The following is a 21,256-nucleotide window of genomic DNA, read 5'->3' as shown; positions in this document are numbered from 1 at the left end:
TTACAGATTTTATATTGGAAGTCATTTTCCTTTTCTTTTTTTTTTTAATTATTTTATTTATTTACATTTCAAAGGTTGTCCCCCTCCCCAGTTTCTCCTCTGAAGCCCCACCCCTACCCTTTTCCCCCTCCCAATCGCATCTAAGAGGTGCTTCCCCCCCTCCACTCACCCACTCCAGGTTCACCCCTCTGCTTGGGTAACAAGCCTCAGTCAACATCCTGTCGATGTCAGATAAGGCCATCCTCTGCTCCTAGCTCCACATTCCCTCCCTCCCTCTCTCCATGTGGCCATGGCTGGCCTTTAGTTCTCTAACTCCCTCTCTCTGCATTTCTTTGCCTCTACTACACTCTTCACTCTCCTTCCCACCATGACCATAAATGCCTTAAAATCATGGACTGCCTCTTCTCATCCGGATCCACCCTGATGGAGCAATGGAGTAGGTCTTCCTCTAAGGAGCCAAGTCTGATTTCCTGTAGGAGGCCTCTCTGCCTTCCTAGCTGCTTCACCCAAAGCCAAGGACTCTTATCCCCATGAGAACCAGCCGAGCACTCTCTTCTTGCCCTTTTCCCTTTGGTCCAAGATAGAGTCAGCCCACAGTCCCTTTCCTGTGGAATTCAGAGGTATCTGCAGTGCCCAGGAGCTATAACTTGCTGTCTCTGGCCTCCGTGCAGGCCTGGGGACCCCAAGCCAATACCAGTAGGTCCATGGGGACCTCAGACTGTGCTGATCTACCCCTGGAGCAGGGTCCTGTGGCTTCTCACAGCCCTTTGCCCTCCTGGAGCAGCCTGGGTTGCCACAATCATACGTCCTGCATCTGCTTTGCCCAGCTGCCCAAGTGCTGAGTGGATTGCAGGACCCCATTGGTGGTTTAGTTCCTGGGGGGCCTACGGGCTCTGGTTAATTGATATTGTTTTTCCTATGGGGCTGCAATCCCCTTCACCTCCTTCAGTCCTTCCCCTAACTCTTTCATTGGGGTCTCCAGTCTCAGTCCTGTGGTTGGCTATGAGTATCTGCATCTGTTTTAATCTGGGGCTGTTAGAACCTCTCAGAGGACACTTTTTGGCATCAACAATAGTGTCTGGGGATGGGATGGATCCCAGTGTGAGGCTGTCTCTGGATGGCCTTTCCTTCAGTTTCTACTACATTTTTTGTCTCTGTGTGTTTAAAGAAAAATGACCTATGTGTAAGCTCCAAAAATATATAGATAATCTGTCCACTCACACAGTGGACAGATAACAATTAGCAATTTCAAGTTGAATTTTATTATTATGTAGCTTAGAGTATCAAAGATTCAGGAGGGACAAGTCTCTATAACAAATAGTTGAATCATTTAATGTGAAAATAAAAAATAAAATATTAGTAAAATAATTTAAAATATATAATGTGTTTATTTTATTTATGGTTACTGAGTGTGTGTGGGGGAGCATGCATATGGGGAACGTGTGTGCCTCAGTAACAATCAATACATTGATAGACAGAGGACAACTTTGTGGGCTATGGTCTCTCTCCTCCTTGACCTGTGTTTCAGAACTGAATTTAGGTCACCCGGATTTCATGTCAAACACCTTTACCCACTGATATGTCTCTAAGCCCTTTACTGTTTCAATGTCGTGCTAACTCCAGATCTTCCCCCCCAAAAGGCATGTTGCTTATGCATAACTATTTCTACTGAACCCAATCCTTCATACTAAGACTCCTTTAATTTGCTTCAGTCTGGACACATATTAAATAACCTTCTGCTGACAGCATAATTTTGGTGAAACTTCCAAATTTTGTGGAGCTTTCAAATATCTCATTATCTAAAACCATACAAATCTGAGGTGCCCATTTTCCGCAATGACAGACATGTCGCTATTGCTCCATTTATGAAGCCAGTTATATGATAGAAGCCACTTTGCACAGTAGGCTGAGAAAACCATGAGAGAGAGAAAAAGATAAAAAAAAAATCTTCAACATAATTAAGAAACCATATGTTTTCTCTGTGCCCTATTTTTCTTGCACTTTAAAATATCCTCTTGAGTTCAATTATACTCACCTAAGCTCACAGCAGGTTGAATCTCAGGGACATTTATAAAAAGAGAAGGAGCTTCATCAACCTCTCCCAGAATTACAGGATGAAAAAAGTAGCCAAGAATATAGGTAGAGAGGAAATAAAAAGTAATTTGTTTAATTAAACACATTATTTGAATTTTTATTTTAACACGAAATATTGTGACATAAAAATTATATATCAATGTGTTAAAATGGTATTTAATGCTAATTGATCCTTAAATTCATAATATCACACACAATATCATATACATAAATATTGTTGAAATTATAGTTATAATTTTAGAGTTTAGATCATATAAATATTTAACACAATGAAAGATCCAGGACCTGTATACCAACAAAAAATAATTGGAAATGAATCAAAGTTTCTTTTGTAACATTCCCAAATTAACTGGTAACTTAAATAAAAACAAATCTTATGCTGTGGGTGATTCCTTCTTATTTTATTCCATTATATCTTGGTGAGTGTGTATATCTGTGTTTTCAGATATGTTTTTAATTGAACTGTAGAAGTGGATTGACAAATATCTATTTAATACAATAAGTCACTCTAATAATTAATCCTCATCCTTCAGGTGGAGAAACTGTGAATGGTCTTGAATTTAAGCATAGTCTTCGTACACAGCATCTTTTACTTCATTAATGTTGTATGTTTTTCTCAGATTTCTTTCTTTTCTTCTTCATAGGCAGTCATAAAATCATTCATGCAAATTACACTACAGATTTTGCTAGTATGAGGCAGACTGCCAAACTGTTTTGCTCAGTGTTTCTTGGATTTTATATGACTATAAAATCAATCATAGCATTGAAATTCTCCAAGTACCAGACTTGCATAGTGTCCTCAAATTGGCATAAACAGTCTTTCTTACAACATATTGCACAAGTTTTGTTTCTGGGCAAGTATTACCTCATCATTTATCATCCTGACTTCTCACCCATCCTCATGTGACTCCCCATCCTTCCTTGAATTGTCAACCCTTGCAACATAAAAGCCATTGACCATGCATTTCATCCTTTCCAACTACAAGCATTTTACCCATTTGCAAAACAGGATCAGATGCTGGAGCATTTTTTTAAGATCCCCTTACTCCTTCATTCTTGGTTTTTGGGTTGTTTTTTGTTTTTTGTTTTGTTTTTTTCTTTATACAGTCAGAATGTTAAATGCCTGACATTGTTAGCCAGGCTGATTTGTTGTCCTCATGAAATGTATTGTTGTCAGTGAATGAACATTTCGTTCTAACTATTTGGCTGACACAGATTTATTTGGCTGACACAGATTTATTTTTGCTGAAAATTACTTAATTTTCTAGAGTTGAGATTTGCTTTTTATCTTGATTACAAATCACTCTGATGGCTTAAAGTTCTTCAGTAAGCTTGGAATCCATGCGTGTGAAGAGACCACATGACTTTCATATTTTATCTTCCTTCAAAAGCACAAAGGATAGTCCACTGAGAATATAGGGTAAGGCCAGAAATATTTCCTGAAAAAGTACTTAATTATATTGCTAAAATACATTTTGAAGAGAGTAAAGCACACTATCTTCTGTAAGTTTCTATGGCCCACATAGTTAAATGGTCCCCGAGTACGTATTTATCAATTATTAACCCCCAGTCAGGCTGAAATTGGTAACTATAACCACATTTAATATGAGAGGTAGTAGTTGATAGTGTCAGAAGCAGATTATTGGTAATATAAGCATCTTCCCAGAGGAGAGAGGATGGCTATGAGAGGATAATAGAGTACCCCAGGCCAATAAATGAATAAAATAGTCATAAGAATAAAAATGACATAAGTTAGGTCATTAAAAGTAAGTAGAAAAATTATATTTTAAATATGAAATAGAAAATACCATTTCTAATTTCATCTACATAAGGCATGTAGATTACAAATAGACTAATATTTAGTGAGTACTAGTGAAGGATTAGATTTTTATGTCTCTATGCACATGTAAGGATATTAATTAAATAAACTCAAATCTCAATAAAAGCAGATTATTCATAATTTTAAAAATACCATATGAAAATGATAGCCATTTTAAAAGGATAACTCAGCATAAGCACTAGAGTCAAATTTTATCTTTCATGAAATATTTTTAGGAAATCTTTTTTACTAGTCCTCTCTAGCTTAAAACCCATACATAGAAGCATGCAATAGAGTCAATATACCTGAGTATCTGTGTTTTGCAAAATGATGTTGCAGAGAGAAATAGAAAAAAAAAAAAAAAAAACAGAATATTTTTGGCTCTTTAAGTCCCCCCAGGGACAGGTTAGAGAAACTGAAGATTGTAGCAGATGCTTTCAGCTGTCTAGTTAGTTAGGGTTATGATGCAAATAATTGTTACTGCCATTATCTTTGAAACCAGATGTCTGATGTCCCTATGAGAGACAACAAAATAATAATGGTAATGGTACAGATGATTTTCAAGCATATCCCAGTATTACAATTTAATACAGATTTCCCTGTAGGCTGCTGACAGGCATGCCAATCTGATAAGACCATAAGGACACAACCCCTACACACACACACACACACACACACACACACACACACATCACATCACATCGCATTAAATTTCACTGGAACATCATTTATAATAAAGATTTAATTTGTTATTAGCAATATTATTAATGTCACAATATGCCAATGCATTTACAGAAACAGGTTTGGGGAAACAGGAATCTATCCAGTAAACTCTGGCAACTGAATTAAACATAAAAACTGATGATTAATCATATAGCATGTTTTCCCAAAGTTTCTTCTGTATACAGTGCAGTTTCTGGTACTATGTTTTGAATTCTAGCTTTGAGGCCAAGCTCACTCACTCATACAAAAACAGAAGAATTAAAATAAGCCTTTGAGTAAAGCTTCTGTAAGGACTGAATTTAATTAGGGATGACACCTAGTTTTCTACTTAGAATGTTAACTAGCTGGAATTTAAAAGGATGCCTTTATCTGAGAAAGAACAAAAGATTCCAGTGGGAACAAGCCTTTGGAAATGCCTGACTGACAAAGTGCTGTCTAATGGCATCATCTGAAAGACAGACTTACACTATAACGTTTACAAACATGCTGGCTCATTTTACAAGGAACAAATTAAATCTAGCATGTGCAGATTAATTTGTGTTCAATGTAATGTCAATGAATTTATTATTTATTTCATTTTTGCATAATCTCTGAAGCACATTCTCTACCTTTCATTTTATTTGATATCACTGTTCACATTTAATGCTACACACGTGAACAATGAAATGCAACTACAGAATGGGCTTTCAAGAAAAAAATAAATAAATGCATGATCAAAGTCTGGGTGCAGTAAGACTGCTCAGTGTAGAAAGATATTTTCTGCCAAATCCGAAGATGTGTGTTTGATGTATGGAACCTATATTTTGGGAGGAGATAACTGGCTCTTATGTTCTTTTCTGACCCCCACATGCTGTAGCATCCTCATGTACTCATGGATGTGTGTTTGTGTGCAAACATAGCGATAAATAAATTAAAATGTCACTTATTGCAGTCTAACTATTTAACTGCTAAAAGGTCTGCCCTGAAGCTCTGACTAGAGGCCACATTGCATAGATGGGAACTGGAATCCCTAAAAGTTGCTTGGCAAAAACATTGATAGCCTTCCTTCCACCACACCTGTGCAGAGGAACAACAGGTATAACAGGAAAAATAGGCTCAGGAAAGCAAGATTAGTCCTGCTTCTGCCATTAGTTTTATTATTAGTCACTAGGTAATGATATTACTTGGACAGACAACTACATTTCCTTGAAATTATCTCTTCCTATTTAAAAGGGAGGCAGAACTTCACACTCAAGCATCCCCCACTAAAGAAGTAGAGACTAGATGCCCCTGGATCTGTAATGAAGCTTACCACATGGCTACCCATACTGCCTGAAGCTGACTGAGGCATTATGATTACTTGTCTTAAATGTATTTAAGAATAAAAACCTTCTAACAGCTGTTGTCATACCAGGGAGAAATTTCTCAGGAGTTTTCAATAACTGAAGTAGTTAATTTGATTTTAAAAAATCTGTTCTGAGAGTATCGTAGTATATTTACATCTATCCTGCTTTAATTCCCAGACTACACACAAAATCTCAGTGCTTCTTCTCACAAAATGTAAACATGAAAGCCTGGACAACCTATGGTGATGCCAGAGCTTGTCCAATCAAGAAGCATCTTGATTCTAATACATGTTAGAAGAGGAGAGCTTTGCTACTTGGCTATTTTCCAAACTCATTTATACTCAATTAAGAACTTTATTTTTAATCTGCAAAGCCATTCAAATCAGTAATTAGAAAGCAGTGTTAAAAAAAAGAAGAAGAAGAAGTGCCAACTTGTATAGCTCAGTGAGAATAACACAGAAGGAATGGGCCCTTTCTTTTCTCCAGCTGCGTTTTATCTCATCCTTCCCACGTTGGAACACACTGAACAGAAATGAGCTATCAGTACCTTGTAATGTGTGTGGCATCACAACACTTACGGTAAGAAAAGCAAGCCTTGTTTCCCACTCAGAAGCAATAGTGAAATTCTATTATAATAGAAAGTACATACAAAATTCCCTCATATGCATTCCCTCCAATCATATTTTTTTTATCTATGTAGAAGAGATATCAAATCCTGTGGTACAGTTGTCTTTTTAAAGAGCCCCCAAAATAGAAAGCAATGGGGATATGTTCAAAATGGCTGACACATAAATATGGGGATGTGAGTTCAGCACCTATGTCCCCATGCAAACAGACAACCAGATGGTGAGCTCTGGCAATTGTGATGCTGGAAGGAAAAGACATAGGTGTCTCTAGAGTTCCATGGAATACCATTCTAGTCAATCAGGGAACTCCAGGTTAACAGAGAGATTCTGTCTCTGAGTACAAAGTTGGGAGCAATAGAAGAAGATACCAGGTGCTGAGTTCTGGCCATTATTTGCTTGCACATAAATATTTTCCCTCACATAAACACACACAAACACGTGTACATGTGTATGTGTGTGTGTGCACGTACACATACACACACACACAGCACAGAAAAATGTACATATACATGCATACTCACATGCTTTCTCAGTTCACCAACAGAAATTATGAAAAAAAACTTACACACATTTTCTGTGAAAAATCATATAATAGCCTTGTACTCGGAGCTGATAAATCATATTTATTGTAATTAATTTAAAGTATTGCAATCGCAATGTTTGATCAAGATGTTCATGTTAAATTTAGTAATTCTTTGATAATTTTATTCAAAGAAGGTATTTACCTCATATCTGTTTACACCTACCTTTTGACTCACAATCCTGTCTTTTAAAAATAAATCAATATCTGGGCGGTAGTGGTGCCTTTAATCCCAGCACTTGGGAAGCAGAGACAGGCAGATTTCTGAGTTTGAGGCCAGCCTGGTCTACAAAGTGTGTTCCAGGACAGCCGGGGCTATACAGAGAAACCCTGTCTCGAAAAAACCAATAATAATAATAATAATAATAATAATAATTTGATACTTCTAATTCATGCTATCTATACATTTCTGAATATGGAACCATAAACTAGAATGATGTCAAGCTACATTGTTGCTCAATTTGTTTTCCAAGGCCAGAGTTACCCTGATACCCAAACTACATAAAGGCCACACAAAGAAAGAGAATGATACAGCAATTTCCCTTATAAATATAGATGCAAAAATACTTAAAAAACTCTTGTAATCTGAATTCAAGAACAAGAAAAAGGATGATTCACCATGATGCAGTATGCTTCATCTTAGAGATGCAGGGTTGGTACAACATGTAGATCAACAAAAGTAATCCATTACATAAACAAACTGACAGACCAAACCACATGGACATACATAGATATAGAAAGGGCCTTTGACAGAATAAACACTTCTTCATGATGAAAATCCAGGATAAATTAGGGATAAAAGGAGCATGAGTCAACAAAACAAAGACAGTTAATCATAAGCTAATACCCAACATTAACTTACATAAGAGAAACTCAAAGCAATCACAGTAAAATGAAGAACAAGACAAGGTTGTCATCTCTCTGCATAGCTACTTATTACTTAGATAATATAGAGCAGTCTGATGATTGAAGGAAATCAGGGCTATGCACACTGGAAAGGAAGATGTCAAAGTATCTTTATTTGCAGATGATATGATAGTATGTATAAGTGACCCTAAAAATTCTACCAAGTACCTCCTATAGGTGATAAACATTTTCAGCAAAGTAGCTAGATAAAAAATGAACTCATAAAACCCAGTAACCCATTTACATATAAATGGCAATGGATTAAGAAAGAAATCTGGAAAACAATATTTTTCACAATATTCCCTGAATAATACATAGTATTTTGATATACTTCTTACTAAGTGAGTAAAATCTTATATGATAAGAACTTCCAGATACTGAAGAAAGAAATTGAAGGTTTTATAAAATTGAAAGCTCTCCTTTGCTCATGGATTTGTAGAGTTAACATAGTAAAAGTGGCATTTCAAACAAAAAGCAATCTTCAGGTTCCATGCAATCTCCGTCAAAATTCCAACCAAGTTCTTCATAGATCTTGAAAGGGCATTTTTCACTTTCATATGGAAACACAATACCTGGGATATACATAAAATAATCCTGAATAAGGAAAGGACTGCTAGAGATACAACAATTCAAAATTTAAAGGTATACTACAGAGCTATAATAATAAAAACTGGCACAAAACAGACATGTTGAACAATGGCATCAAATTAAAGACACAGCCATAAATCCACACCCATAAGGACACTTGACCCTTGATAACAAATCCAGGAATACACATTGGATAAGGGATGACATTTTCAACAAGTAGTCCTGGTGAAGCCTGATGGTCATGTGTAGAAGCATCCAAATATAGTCATGCTTATCACAAACCTCAATTCCAAGTGCATGAAAACCTCAACATGAAGCTGGATACTGAACCTGGTAGGAAAGAAACTAGGGAATATACAGGAACTATTAGCATAGAAAAAAACTTTCTGAACATGACATAATTAGGATAGATATTAATATCAACAATTAATAAATAGGATCTCATGAAAATGAAAAATTATTGCACGGCAAAGGACATTGCCATTTGGATCAAGAAGCAACCTATAGAATAGGGAAAGATTTTTTTTTTTTTACCAGCTTCACAGCCAATAAAGTGGTAATATCAAAATTATATAAAGAATTCTAAAAACCAAATATCAAGAAAAAAATAATTCAGCTAAAATTGTGGTATAGATAAAAACAAAGAATTCTCAATTCAAGAGGAAATTCAAATGGCTCTAAAACACGTACAGAGGCTTTCAACATTCCCAATCATCTGAGAAATGGAAATCATAACTATTTTGAGATTCCATTTAAAACTTGTAAGTGTTGCTAAAACCAATTATACAAGTCACAGAACATCTAAGTGAATATGTGATGTAAGGGGAACACTCATTCATTCCTGTTAGGACTGTAAAATGTGACGTAAGATGTAACTGTGAAGATGTGATGTAAGGGGAAATACTCATTCATTCCTGTTAGGACTGTAAGCTCTTATAGCTACTACAAGTCTTCAATGAGGTGGTTGCTTATGAAGATGGGAATAAATCTAATAACCAGCTCTACCCTAATGGACATATGCCCGAAGGATACTTATCTTACCACAGAGAAATTTGCTCAATCATATTAATTGCTACTCAGTTCATAGTAGCCAGAATTCAGAAACAACCTATATGTCCCTCAAAGAGAAGAATGAATAAAGAAAACTTGGTACATTCATGCAATGGATTATTAATAAACATTTTAAAAATATGACATGAAATTCACAGGTAAGTGGATGAAAAAGGGCATCCTAAACTTATAAAGGCAACTATGGAATGAATTCACTTATATGGGGATATTAACTTTTTGATCTAAAATGGTTTTCTGTTTGCAAGTTATGCTAGGTCGATGGTGGCACAAAATTTGCAAGAGTAACCAATGGATATGTAAAATGATTTAGGTCCCACTCCATGAGATTCAATCTATATCCAACTCTGCTTGGATGACAAAGAATCTGAGAGTATACAATTCATAGATATAGGGTAATGCTAATTACTACTGCTATATTTATGATGATGATGATGATAAGGAGGAGGAGGAGGAGGAGGGTAAAGTAATAATAATAGTAAAACAATAAGCTGTAGAAATAAAACGATCCCTTATGACATTCTGCTATACTCACATATCAATGCCTTACTCTGTCATAGTCAGAAAAGATTGCTTCTGTAGAAGTTGGAAACAAATACAAAGATCTACTGCCTGACATTATGCAGAGAATGAAAGAAAGAACTTTTACCACACAGCCCTAAACAGGAGGGTTGCCATCAAAGTCCCGTCTTCAGAGCTCAGGGAAGCCCAAGGAAGGGAAGGCAGAAAAGGTGTTAGAGAGGGATGGTGAACACCGAGAAAGCAAGGCCCTCCAAATCAACATGCTTAATGCTCATATGAACTCACAGACATGGAGACTGTGTGCACAGCCTGGATTGGTTGGCTGCAGGGCCTCTGAATATGTATTATGGCTTCCAGTTTAGTGGTTTATGGGATTCCGGAGTGTGCCAATAAATGGGTCTCTGTTTCTTGTGCCTTTTTCTTGGTTCTTGGGCTCCATTTTTCCCCTTACTACCCGTGTGTGAGATTAATCATAATATATTAATTTTATTTAAAATTAAACAATTTTAAAAGCTCTTTTTTAATTCCCTAAAATTCCCTTTGTAGTCAATTGCAGATCAGCGTTCTGTAATACCAGCCATTTTTTGGTTTTTGTTTTTTTGGTTTTTGTATTTGAAGTGATTGCTTGGTTTTTATCTGATTGAAGCCAAATAAAGAATATTCTCCTTCTAATGAAGGTGCTTTTCCCTGTTTGTTCAAATATCTTCAAAAGAAATGATAGGTAATGGTATTCTGAGTATGTTGTATTCAAAAGTTTTTTACAATAGAAAGGCTGAAGCTAAATAGACCACAAATAAAAGCATGTTCAATGGGATAAAGAGTAATGCTTAATCTGTATTTAATCATTAGTTGTGAAGAGAATCTATTTTTAAAAAGAAGTTTCTGGCTGACATATTTCTTGGAATAATTGATAAGAATTTTCCAGTTGAAAACAACCTGTAATTACAAAGTGCACATCACCATGTCAAGCAAAATCCCAAATAAATAAATATCTAGTGTGTTCTCAACTGTACAAAATTTACATGATTCTATTATTGACAAAAATGCCAAAGCTAATGACTGAATTATATTTATAAACAGAAGTGAAACTGATGTGCTTCTAAGTTTTTATTCTAAGATGAATCATGTATACTTTTCTACAGTTGTTTAGACATCTGTAATTCTTAAATATTATTCTTGTTTCAGTGTAAAGTATTCAAAAATGATCCTCTGAAAAATAGAATCATGACCACAGGAAATGTGAGCAACAATTCATGCTGTCCTGATTTGAATATTGAAAATCTTCCTAAATTTACTTTAATCTAATTGAATACAATTTTAAAAGTTTACAAATGTCCTGTTATATCATACCCTAAAATCCTTTGAGATGAAAACGTGTGTGTGTGTGTGTGTGTGTGTGTGTGTGTGTGTGTGTGTGTGTGGTGTGGTGTGTGTCTGTTTCAAACGTAAAGAGCAATAGAATGTCTCTTAAATGTGGCAATCTGTCAGGCATAGGGCATCATGTACCAATGCTCATTTGCTATTCTATTGATGTGTTCTATTGTAGCACCAGAACGAAGGATCTGAGTTAGCAAAACAGATTATTCGTTTTTGTGTGTTTTCCAATAAGGATTTTGATTAAAACCCTTTGTTTCTCTTGAGTATAAGTGAATATTAAAACAGAAAACATTTTCTTTTCTTTTCTTTTTTTTTTTTTTTTTTTTTTTTTTTTTTTGGATATTATTTAATTCAATTACTGTCCAGTTAACAACATTTCATCTCTGTTCTCATCATGTATTCATAGACCCCATCCATTCTTTTCCTGCTTGCGTTAACAAAGTGAAGGGGTTCTATTGCTTTGCTTGGGCTAATGGGACATTTCTTGAGGAAAGCCAAAGGCACTGGAGCTTTGTCTCCATGCTCTGAAAATGCTGCGTTCACTTCTATCACAAATGTCTTCTTGTCTGAAAGCTGAATAACTAGGGCACAGCTGAATAAAGTGACTTCGTTGTTTGAATAAGGTTCCAAGAAAGAACTGCAATTTTTACAAGGTTGATTGATTGACTAGAACTTTAATGATTGTAGAGAGGCTGGAATGCTGCGGTGCTAATTACTATATATCTTGGGTGATCTTTGTTGTTGCTGTTGTTCGTTTGTTTGTTTGTTTATCTATCACCATAGTTATTTGTTTTTACTTAGTCACTTTACATCCTGCTCATTGCCCCCCACAATCATCCTTTCCCACAATCCCTTCTTTATCTTCCTCCCCTTCTCCTCTGAATGTTTGGGGGCCTCCCTGTGTATCTCCCCACCCTAGCACATCAAGTAAGGCTAGGCACATCCTCTCCCACTCAGGCCAGACAAAGCACCCCAGCTAGAAGAACATCTCCCACATTCAGGCAAAAGGTTTTGGGATAGCCCCAGCTTCAGTTGTTAGGGACCCACATGAAGACGGACATGCACATTTGCTACCTATGTGCAGGGATACTTATGTCCAGCCCATGTATATTCTTTAGTGGATGGTTCAGATTCTAGGAGCCCCAAGGATCCAGGTTAGTTGATTATGTTGTTATTCTCATGGAGTTCCAATTCCCTTAGGGGCTGCAGTCCTTCTTCCTATTTTTCTATAAGAGCTCCCAAGCTCCATCCACTGTTTGGCTGTGGGTGTCTGCATTTGTCTGAGTCAGCCTCTCAGAGGATAGCCATGCTAGACTGCTGTCTGTAAGCATAACAGAGTATCACTAATAGTGTCAGGGATTCATGCTTACCCACAGGTTTCTGCCTGTCCACAGGAGGCAGCCTAGAATGAACTGTTTCTTAAATCCTTTGAGGTCCGAGTTGAGTTTTTGAGATGACATATAAAGAATTTTCTAATTATGTAACTTCATGCTGGAACTCCCCAACGAATTCCTGATAGAAACACTGGGGAAGTCACACCATGATGACATGAGTTTCCCCTGCTATTTTTCATATGGTCAGAATTTGATATGTCATCAAGGTCACTTTCCTTTGTGATAAATTAATGATATAATATTTGTGAAAAAGAGATGAAGCATAGTAATAGATTACTAGAGAAATTATTACAATTTGATGACATCAGGGAAAAATTTGAAGACGTTCTGTCCCTATGTCCCTATGAATATATGTAAAAAGCTGATAAAGTGGGTTGAAAATTTATCAAACTATAAAATCCCTGGTCTAAATTACGGTAAATCAGTGTGTGTTAAGCATTTGCTATATTTATTCAATAAAAAATGGAAATTGTTTTATGATTTTTATACTTCTTTGTGCCATCTCTGAACACACTGTAAAGAAAAATATGTGTGTTTGTGTGTGTGGCAATGTGTGTGTATCAAATATACACTATCTTGAACTGTTAAAAAGTCATGATTATGTATAACAACCCATTCACAAGAATGCAAAATTTATCTTCCCAATTCACATACCTGTATTTTCCCATCTGGAAACTGTCAAATGAGATGTCTCCAGAGCTGTCTTGTGTTGTCAGAAATCTTCATGAATAACACTGCTCATATAATATGCTTACCTCTTCTTGCAGTTAATACTATAGGATATGCAAATACTCCACCTAGAAACCCTGATGTCTCTTACCTTTTACAGGTGGAAATTAGTTGGCATATTAATTGTTTTGCCATCATAGTAAACATTGTGCTTCCTGTGGCTGAAATAATAGAAATGTATTGGTCACATTCTATAGGATTGGCAGCTCCAAGAACAATGTAAAATCTGACTCATTTTTCATGGTAACTCTCATTCTAGCTGCAGATGGCAGGATCTTGCTTTGTCCTCATGCCATGTAGGGGCAGGAGCCAGGAACCAGTGAACAAGGTCTCTTTTTCCTCTTAAAAGGTCATCAGCCTTGAAAGGTTATGGCTCTGTCTTATCACCAATTAAACCTTTGTATCCTCTTCACAGGACTGGTCTTCAAAGCATCAAGATATGAGTTAGGACTTCAACAGAAGAATTTAGTAGAGGATTAGATATTCAATCACCTGTCATATACATTTCTCAATACTCTCTGTATTATTTCCTACTGTAATCATTTCTCTATGTTTTGTCTTCATTAGTTAGCATTTATATTATATCAGTTCATACTAACTGCTGCCCTCTGATACCAGATATCAAGACACTAAATGCCCTTAATCAATATCTGATCTCTATTGTCACCCATGCGATGTTTATTAAAGACAAATTTGGTATGTTATATTCAATCTTTGGAAATGAGGAGAGATTAATAATGTGCAGTCTCTGGACTAAAGGTTTCTGATATGAGCTTTTGCACTTATTACCTCTGAGGCCTTGACAAGTTAATTACTTCACCTTTCCAAGTCTTGGTTCACTTCTCCATAAAATAAAAATCATGATCGTGTCTGCTTCATAAGGTTAATATGAGGATTAAATGAGATAATAAATGAAAAGCACTTCAACGAATGTTGTCCATGTAAGCTTGTGAGATAGTTGGCTGTTATTATTATCCAATAACTTATTATATGTGTCTCCAAGATGAACTACAATCTCTTTCCTGATGCCTATTATTTCTTTTGTAGTGTGTGCTCTAAACACACTTTCAAGTTTATTTTTCTGCCTGAACTTTTGTAGGTTTTTTTTTTTTCAGTGAATTACACTGACCACTTTATATGCTGTCTGGATTTATTTGGACTCTACTTCTAACTTTGACTCACATGAAGCAACCCATATCTTTTTTCCCCACCAAGTAGCACTTATCTAATTGTTATTAAAAACTCAATATTCAGGAGTCTTCTTGTCCAAGACACCATTTCTTTCTTACTGAAATCAGGACAAGTTTATCTCTCATCCTGAAGACTGTGAGGACAGCAATATCTTTAATTGTTTGCTAATTCTTTACACAGTTCTTGTTCTTTACCCATTTTAATTTCTAAGTTGTGTCCTACATGAAGATAATATAATGCCCTAGATATTTTCTTTTTATTTAATTTCTTCACTTAATTTCTAAGCTTTTCATCCTAACAAAAGAGATATTTAATTAAATAATCCTAAACACTAAATTAATTCCCCAAATCGTAAATACCTATGGTCTAATCTTTATAAGAACATAATAGAAACTACTATCTTTGAATGGCTTTTGAATTGCAGCTGTATTTTGTTATTTACAGGTAGGTATTAAATGAGTTACAGGTAAAGCTCAAAGTCCCCAAGGAAAGCTGGTACAATCTGAGTCAGCTAAAAATAACTGAGCATTTGTTGTGTGTTCAATATAGGATCAAAGCGGAGAGTGGAGAGAAGTGACCTCAAATCGAACAGACCTTACACTGCTGTTTGTCAACAGTAAATTACATCTGATTTTAAACAAGAGAAGGAAAAACTGCTGGCGACCTGTAAATGTGCTTCATAGAAGGATCAATACAAAGGAGAATAGCCTTTTTAGCTCTTTCCAAGTTCTCAGACTTGCTGGATCAAATTGGCAGTAGTTTTTGGTCATTCTCAATTAACAGCACTCTCCCCCTAGGCCACAAAGTCTATAGTCCTGGGGGTGAGGGTGGGACAGACCCTCAAATAACACATCAGTAGTTTTCCAGGCTGAAGCTTGCTTTGATTAAAGAAGAAAGGGACTTGGTTTTCACCTTCTGTAACCAGCATAAGGAACGAAGAATTGTGTGTGGCAAAAAGAGGGCAGAGAGAGAGCCAAATATACAAAGAAGAGTAATTTGAAGATGAAGAATAAACTTAAAATTTATTTGACTTTTGTAAAATATTTTATATAGTGTGTGTATATGTGTGTGTGTGTGTGTGTGTGTGTGTGTGTGTAACCATCATGATTACAACAAAGTAATATCTTTCTAGAGCTGAGACCATATTTTGTTTTTCTTCACATGCTGCCTTTTCTCAACAAAATTTTATGTGATAAGAAAAAGTACTGTCTTCAGTATAATTTACCAGGTGATTTTGAAGCTAGTTTTCAAATTGATTATGGGCCTTTGAGATGTCACAGTGGCTAAGGATACTTGCCAGGAAGAATGAACACTAGGCATACGCCTTGGTCCTGATACGCTGTAAGGAAAGAGTAAACTGCTACAAGTTGTTTACTGACCTCCACATTCACATCACAGCACACTCAAGACTACACCTAAATAAATAGGTGTAAAATAGTTAAATATTTAAAAGCAATTCTGAAAAACCTGGATGTTTTTTAGTGACATTGTTGTTCCTGTTGTCAAGCAAATTCATTGAATGTTCCAGTCTTGAGGAAAGAAGGAGAGAGGGTTTGTGGTAGAGAGAACACAAAGGAGGGAGCTGGTGGGGATGGACCAGGAGAAAGGGATGTAAAGAAATGTATTCTTTAAAATGTAACAGCCTAGAACAGTGAAGAGGATAGATAGATTTTTACATAAATTATGACAGTTTTATACAGATTATGTTGACAATGACAATTTGGGAGGGGGTAAGTAATCTATAAAATAGTAAATATTCAGTAAATGTTTACAACTACTTACAAAATACTACTAAAAAGTTGACACTCTAGATTTCTAAGCCTACAGCAAGCATAGTCTGTGCTCTCATTTTCTTCCTTCTCAGGGCAGTGTTTCATGACCAGATGTAGTGAGTATCAATCTATGGGAACATCACTTATAGCCCTTTGGGGGCATTGCATACATAGACGGTTATAAAGCTCATTTGTGTCTTAAAATTTTGGTAATGGTGCCTTCTATACCTAACTTATTATATCAAATAATAATGAACCGAAACAGTGAAATAAAATGAGTAGAAGAAAAAGAGAAAAGACAAATTCAGAGTTTGTGCTCATTATTAAAACATTGCCCAGAAACCTAAAACACATGTTATTACATAAAAGAAATGATTGTGATCCACTTGTATATTTTTGTCTAAAGTATTATTAAGAGTATACTCCTCTATAGCTATAGCTGGGATTGTGTGCCCTCCCATTTTAATTGGTTTATAAAGCAGATCATATTGTTAATAGTTTATTACTTGGTGAAAATTAAAACAATTATCAAATGAAGAAATTCTATTACATAGATTTATTTATAATTTATAAAAATGAATATGATGAGTATATTTCTAATAATAATAAAAATTACACAAAAGTAGTTATGGAAATCAGATATTCTAAACACTAGGAGTTGTAGCCTGAAGTAAAATAAGTATCTATGACTATTCATGGGATCCTGAGTGGAAGAACTCAGACAGAAAGAACATTGTGATGAGTACTGAACACTTTCTCAGAACAGGAAACCATCATTGATGTATTGCAGTAGAAAGAGTTAAAGCTTTCAGGAATGACCAGGATGGTTAGTGGAGCATATAATGTACAAGGATAAATCTTATGCTGTGGTGTCCACCTCTAACTTCAGAACTGCAATTCTTGAGAGAGAAGAAATAAGACTTCTTCTGTGAGGAGAATATATGTATATGATACATATATGTTACCGAAAAGAACAGACAAAGGAAAAGGAAATAAAAGAAGAAAGTATGATGATTTTTTTGATTTATGATTCAGAAAAATTATATATATGTATATATATTATATTGTACGAGATTGGAAAAAGAATTAGAATATAAGAAAGGGTAAGTTTTAGCATTTCCAATTATTGTACATACATCATTGAAGTAACCACCAGTGGCAATGTCTTAACTAAGTAATTTTGGATTTCTTTAAGCTATTATGGTGAGACATAAGAAGAAAGATTAAAGTTGTGAGTTGTTAGTAGCAGGCTAACCTGGTCTAGAAATTAGATCCTGGGTGACTGTAAGAGCTGCAAATATCAAAATCGCAAAGCTAAACAACTTTAGAAACATTGTCTCTTCCAATTGAGAAGAATCTCATGCTAGTTCATGTGCTTCTTATTACAATTGAAATCCTGTGAGCTATAGGATTACAGAAGTTGACTTGAGAGTAGAATTTCCAAAATGTATTGTGTAAATCATGTAATGACTTGTAATGATCTACACAATTCTGAATCAATGGCATTTAATGGCGTTCTGAATGACTAGATGAGATAAACATTTCCTGAGCTGCCTGCTGTATCTTCAACCCATGCAAACTAAAATAGATATCCAATTTTTGAACTTAAAGTTAGAGTTAACACTTCAGTTATGATCCATTATAGTTTTTACTTTACTGTTTGTTAAAAGCAGTGTTGAACATTTCATCATACTTACTGTAAAATTCTATATTTTTATACAGTCTGGACGCTAAACCTAGTATAGAGATATAATATTTGACAGAGACACAGATCCATGAGACTATATTTAATACAAAGGAAGGAATTAAACTTTGAAGGCATATATTATAACATTTCAATACAAGCACTTATTAGAAATAAATATTGCAGTGTCTGCTTAGTCACCAATACGTAATAGCCTATGTTGCTGTGTGTTGGCAATGACCTACGTTAAAGATAAAGCATGTAAAAGAGCCCACTTTAAATATGAAAAGCAACTTGTACTGGAATTAAATTTAGTAGATGGGGAGAATAGGTCAAAGGTTCGTGTTCTTCTAATTTGTCTTGTCCATCTTTTAGGTAAAGGTACGTCCAGTAACTATATTCAAGCCATTGAGTAATTCACAGTGTGATTAACACAAATGCAGCAGTTATCCACTCTCAAATTCCGGCCTCTGGAAAATGATGAAAGCTGGTAGGGCTATTTGAAAATTCTAACAGCTGACCTATTACAAGGCCTGGATGAGAAAAAAAGGCAATGCTAAGAGAGCTCCAACAAAACAAACTCATAAAAGCAGAAAATGGGAGCACAAGGCATTCACCTTTACAGCAGCTGCCTGGTGCACATGAATCAAAGCTCTCCAGTCATAAACAGATCTGGTCAATGACAATTTTCCCCAGGCATCTGGTGTTGTCACTAGTGACTTGACTGCAGATTACCCATCAGTTAGTGCAGATTTGATTTTTAATTGGCCCTCAGTGCACCTGCTACATTTTCCTTGTTCTTAGTCCCAGAAGCATTCACAGAGAGGAAGCGGCTTCCTATCTGGAGAATACACTCCTGAAGTACTTTACGAAGGACATCGGTAAGAACAATTAGGTTTTTAACACAAGAGGAAAGGGTGCTTTTTCTTTCCAAATAAGGGAAAGAACTGAAGGCTATCATTAGTGAATTAGGACAAACCAGCCGAAGAATGTGCAGTATTATAGGCCTAGGATTAAAAGAGATCATTGTCACAGTATTTTTCATTTCAGATAGTCAAGGATGAAATGCTGGAAATAAATTAGGAACAGGTGGGCAGGGTGTCTGGAGAGCAATATACTTATCAGGTTGACAAAACAGCAAGACAAATCACAGGATGATCAGCAGGTAGATGAGGAGGCAGCAGACAAGGTGATGTGTATGTGATTATTGGCATTAATTACAACTATTGGAATGTGGAGGCACTTCCCATGTAAGGTGAAGAAAGCTGAGGCCTGGCATTGTGGGATGCTTCCGTGTTGCATCTGCTAGTGACTGCTTTATGATGCCAGTCTTTTACACTGTGGGTTATAATTATAATATAATGGGCGGTATTAACAAACCACAGTGTTACTTTCCCGGAACTAAAACAGGAAATTAATGTACAACATGGAGATTCTAGGTAATTTGCAAAATATCATGAGATTTTTTTTTTCATTTTGATGACTTTTTACTAGACTGTCTATAATGGTCCTATAACACACTGGTATTGTAACGTTGAACTGGTTAGAAGATTAAACGAAACAAAAGAGGTAAGGAAATGAAAACAACACTGCCTTATAGGGCAGACTTTTGAGAAATTTGACACTTTTATATATTTTTAAAAATTTAGCTATGAGTGTCTGTGTATCTGTGTGTAAGTTTGTGCACATGAGTGCAGTGTCTGCTGAAGCCAGAAAAAAAGGCATCAGCTCCCCTGTGATGGAATTATAGGTGTTCGTGAGTCGCACTCTTCTGAAAGAGCAGTTAGTACTATTAACCTGCAAGCCATTTCTCCATCCTATGTTCCCTTTTTATAGAAAAAGTGTCTATTATTTATGAGGTAAATCTTCTTTGATACATAAAGGACCTTTTGATAGGTCATTTCTAACAAAATAAATGTTTTTGAGGAAAATTTGCTGTTAATAATTTCATTAGAATTTTATTGATACAAAATGCAGCCACTTGGTCTTGATGAAAAATTGATTTGCAGAATAAATAACTCATTTATTTCTTCATGATATTCTATTTCTATTTTGTAAAATCCACTATTATTATACCTTAGTCTGTTACAGATAAATGGAGTTTGGACTTCAGCTTCTCTTTCTCTCTGACATTCTCATCATATGTTTGTATGCATGTATATATATATATATATATATATATATATATATATATATATATATTGCATATGTTTGTATCTATCATCTATTTACCTATGTATCTATCTTCCGTCCTTCTTTCCTCCCTCCCTCCCTCCCTCTCTCTCTATCTCTCTCTCTCTTCCTTTCTTTCTACCTATGTATTCGGGATTGGTTCTAATGCTTTGTCTTAATTTGGCTCTCAAAATCACATGGGAATCTGCATGTTCAAATACTGAGGGTCTTTGTCCCCAATTGGTTTTTGATTGACTAATAATCAATGTCAGGACAGGGTGAAAAAGATGGGATTTTAAAATTCCCAGGCAAGAAACACAGAGGAGAGGAGCAGATTCACCATAATGTGGAAGCAGAGAGATCAGATTTAATATCTGCAGAGAGAAATCACCAAGCAATGTGGGTGCAAAAGGAAAGTGGCCTTGTGGGAGAGCTGCCCAGAAGGAAACAGGGTAACAAAGATACAATTTAGATTGAGAAATTGTTAACTCAGGAATACCAGAGGGGAGTGTGTGTTAGCAGCCCAGAGGTTTCAAAGTGCCCATCCACAGAGCTAGTCAATGGATATCTATATAAAGAATGTGAGTCTCTCTCTGTCTCTCTGTCTCTCTGTCTCTCTGTCTCTCTGTCTCTCTGTCTCTCTGTCTCTCTGTCTCTCTGTCTCTCCCTCCCTCCCTCCCTCCCTC

This window comes from Mus pahari, chromosome 5 (genome assembly GCF_900095145.1).
Source record: "Mus pahari chromosome 5, PAHARI_EIJ_v1.1, whole genome shotgun sequence".
NCBI lineage: Eukaryota > Metazoa > Chordata > Mammalia > Rodentia > Muridae > Mus > Mus pahari.
Note: the sequence above shows the minus strand (reverse complement) of the source record.